This window comes from Temnothorax curvispinosus, unplaced genomic scaffold (genome assembly GCF_003070985.1).
Source record: "Temnothorax curvispinosus isolate PA1 unplaced genomic scaffold, ASM307098v1 QBEX01014801.1, whole genome shotgun sequence".
NCBI classification, from domain to species: domain Eukaryota; kingdom Metazoa; phylum Arthropoda; class Insecta; order Hymenoptera; family Formicidae; genus Temnothorax; species Temnothorax curvispinosus.
Window position 1 is genome coordinate 5409 of NW_020224581.1, and position 4291 is coordinate 9699.

General features: G+C 32.4%; 1 pseudogene; it reads right to left on the reverse strand.

The window, feature by feature from the left end:
• The window catches only part of LOC112465017, a 3181-nt pseudogene extending 2314 nt beyond the window's left edge, over positions 1-867 (reverse strand).
• Positions 868-4291: the final 3424 nt, after the last annotated feature.

The following is a 4291-nucleotide window of genomic DNA, read 5'->3' on the forward strand; positions in this document are numbered from 1 at the left end:
TTATATAGTTCAAATATTACATACCCATTGGTCCCACCCGATAATTAAATGTGACAAATATAACGTCGTGATCCATTAGATATTTAGCGTCATATAACATGCCGCTACCAAATTGGAACGCGCCGCCATGAATCCAGAATAATATCGGCAATGGGGTTATATTTCTCCCCTTCTCGCGCGCTGGCACGTAAATGTTTAAGTACAAACAATCTTCAGCACCCACAACTTTCTCCGGAGGTATTACTGATAATTGATCGTATTGAATACACATGGAACTGAATTTCGTAGCCGGTAGTTCGCCAATCCATGCCGGTGTCGGTCGTGGTGGCTACACACGAAAAATGAGAAAGGACTCTTAACTAAGACATCTTTTGCGAATATTTTTACGCTAGAAAGGTTTTATGAAAATATGGTGTTAAAATAACGGACTATAATTAGCGGAATATCTTTGATCTAAAGCTTATACTACTATAGCATCTATTGTAAGAATCTACTTCCGTTTATCACGTTATATTTCATAAATGTTTCCTTATTTTTAAAAATACATTTTTTAGAAATAGTAAGAAGAGTCATTTAAAAAAATGTAGCTTTAAAGATATTAACGTTGATAATTTATTCTCACTATGTACAATACCTTAAATCGTAATTTCTCAATAGGTGGCAATGCGTAAGGGATCCCTTCGTACGCTTCATACTTCCTACCATTTTGCGAGATCTTGTAATAGCCCCTCAGTCCTCCCAAAGGTGTTTTAACCCTCGGAGCTGTCTCATCTGTATTTGCATGAACGGCAAAGCCGAAACATAGCAGAACGACCAGTAGCTTCAGCAGCATGACTCTTAGTTGCTCTTTCCTCAGACTACTGCAAACTGACACTTTTTCGTTAACAACTGACATTAGTTTTTATCATATCAATAAACACTATTACGGATGCACACACGTCAATACACATGTATTAGATAAAACCTCTTTAGAGCAAAATATGTTTATCTCAAGTCTGATAACATGCAACGATATTATTTGTGCATGTTATTATCTCATGTTTATATATTACTCGCTTGTTTTATAGCTTGTCTATAAATATCCAGGTAGCACATACACGTTTCAGAAATGTTTTATAAGCGTTTTTCCGAAACGTTTTATAACCGATTTTTAGAAACGTTTCTCATGAGTAACAATGTCCATTCGAAAAACGTTTGATAGAACGTTTCTTTCCGATAAAATAACGTTTAAAAAACTATTATAGAAACGTTTTGTTTTAATGATAAAGACATTTTAGATAAAGACATTTAAAATTCCTACTTTTCACGTCTTTCGTACGTGTTTATAACGTCTTTGAGACATGCTTGAGAATGTTCTAGAAGTTTTATGCATATACCATCTATGACATTCTTTTTCGAAGAAATTCCTGAACTGGTGCACATTCGTGTAATAAGTTAAAGTGAATACTTGTCTCACTCTAACTTAATTGCATTATTGATGTGCACCAGTTCAGGAAGTTCTTCAAAACGGAACACACGTATAAAAATGTTCTTTCAATGGCCACGTTCAGCAGAACGTTTATTTTGCAACTGTTTTGGAAGTTTTCTAAGCTCAGATTTGTTCGATGACAAATAGATTAAGACCGGTAGGGCAAAATTAATTTAAGGAAATAAGTGGATATATGTGCATAGATAAAATGATTTATTGTGATTTATTTTGTGCAATAATTAGTGCAATATAAATTTAAATGTTTTAAAAAAGGCTGTTAAAGCTATTATATAGATAAAGCAAATTATAATTTTGAAAGAAAAAATTTAACAAATAGGTATTTTTGTTAACTGCGTAGAAATACGTAACTGTAAAAAATACGTTTCTTAAATCATGGTTTCAAAAACATTTTTGTTCAAACGTTTCTTAATGGTTCTTTACGGTTATGAAACTATGTATACGTTTAAAAAAACGTATATGAAACTAATATGTGCTACCTGTGTAAGCTATATTTCGAGAAAAGCTAGTTGACAGAAATATAATAATTCGTTGTCTAAGAGGGTAGACATTTTTTCTTAAATTTCTATCTATCGAATGAATAGGATATGTGAGAATAGGAAAGAGTTTAGTTTTAACTCTTATGATAAAAATGAATTTAACGACTCGTAATTTTACTCGAGAATATTATAATATATAACGTATTTTCCGCATATGTGTGCCGCATTTTGTTATCAAGCAAGATAAGATAAATCTTACCTTGATCTGTGCTATCATATTCACAGTTTTTGCGCCGTTCTTTTTCAAGGTTTTTATATGGTGTTTCTTAAAAACCACGCACTAAATACATAGCGTTATTTCTTATCAAAAATTGAGTCGAAAAGTCCTAAACCATTTTTTTTATAATGCTTAACAAAGCTGTAATTATTGAGTAAAGTCAGTCCATGTAATCAGCGCGTGGTGCGGCGGCGGTGCTATGTCTTTGCGGCTCGCGTGCGTCGCGTGGAATATTCTTACGCATCGTAATAATAAAAATAATAATATTTTTTTGCACTAAGAATTACATGTTACTTCTGTCAAAAGTACCTCCTTACAGAAAATTTCGATAACAAATAGAACTCTCGCCAAGACATAACCATTTTCAACATATAAAGATTTAAATACAAAAAAATAAACTATATTTTACAAGAATAATAAACAATCTGTTTTGTTAGATATCTTTGCGTTAATTGAAATTAAATTTTGGAACAAAGCACTTATTAAATCTTTCTACGAGTTTCACCTATAATATAATAGTTACTCAGAAGTAATACAATTTTTAGGAAAAATTTACTATAACAATTAGATATTTAAATAATTTTATGTTTAAGGTAGTCCTTTCATGAGAATAAGTATTAGATATAGAGATACCTAAATTTAATATATGTTAAATATACAGTAATAAAGGGGCACGAAAAATTAGGTGAGGTTATCGACACTTTACAAGAAATAAGTCATTCTAAATGTGCGTTCGCGGAGCGTGCTATTGTCATTCTATTCTTGTTTACATATCTAATGAACGAGAAAGATAGAATGATGCAAATCGCCACGGCCGAGGTTTTCAACGAATAATACACATCATGTACTTATAGCGACCAGATGAATACATCATTAATGTCTTAAAATATTCTCTGAAGTTTCCGGATTTCGTACGTACCTTGAAAATAAGGGCTTGTCGAATGTTTTGCTCTGATATATGAGGTTAAATAAGTAGTGGATCCAATCGTCGCATATTAAATTGCTTTACTCGATCATACCGTCATGCCTGACCTAACCTAAATCGAGCCTAAATCGTGTCCAACCGCACTACTTTGTGATATTTTTTTAATAAATAATTAAATACGATTAAATCGTGCGTGTAAAATTATATTTTATATTATTATAATTATTGGGATGTTGCAATGTTTGTTTTCAATTATCTCATAGTCCAGGAGCTAGCAGAATTTTAGGTGACTGATTTTCTTACGCCTGAAATTTTTTCCACGAGTTATTATGGTCATGTCTGCCAAATGTAGACAGGTACCTGCCACGTGGCAGAGTCTGTCCGCGGGACATAGAGCGAACAGAATTTTTGTAACTTGTATTAATTTCTAAAGACGTTGACTGATTTCATTACACCTGATTTTTTTACAGTTGATTATTTAATAAATCATTTCAACAAGAAAAAATGAGTTGTCCGACAAAAAAGTTGGGACATGACCCGTGTCTGCCATTTGGAATTGGTAATTTTTTCTTTGACTTTTGACTGATTTTCTTACAGCTGAATTTTATTTTACAGTTTAAAAATATATTAAGGATGAAGTATAACCTTGTCCGACAATTTTAGTGAGACAAAACCGCTCTCTGACGTCTTTGTTATGTTAATTAATCATTAATTAATGACTGAAGTATTTATGTCGGACAAAGGGGTCAAATTGTTCGAAATTTTATATATTTTCGATTTTCACACGTGTCTGACGAAAATATCGGGACATATTTGCTCTCTGACAAAAATAATGTTGAAAATATAATTATCGGACATGTGATATTATTTACTGGAGTAGTTCTGTCGGACAATGTGGTCAAATTGTTCGAAATTGTATATACTATCGATATTCACTCGTGTCTGATGAAAATAGTGGGACATATTTGCTCTCTGACAAAAATAATGTTGTGATTATTATTTATTATTGGACATCCCTGGTAACCAGTTTGCTAGTTCAGATGCGTCCCGAAGAAGTGCGCAAGAAAACAGTCCAAAATTGCGACAAAAGTGCATAATATCTGTGATTGAACGAGTACTTACTG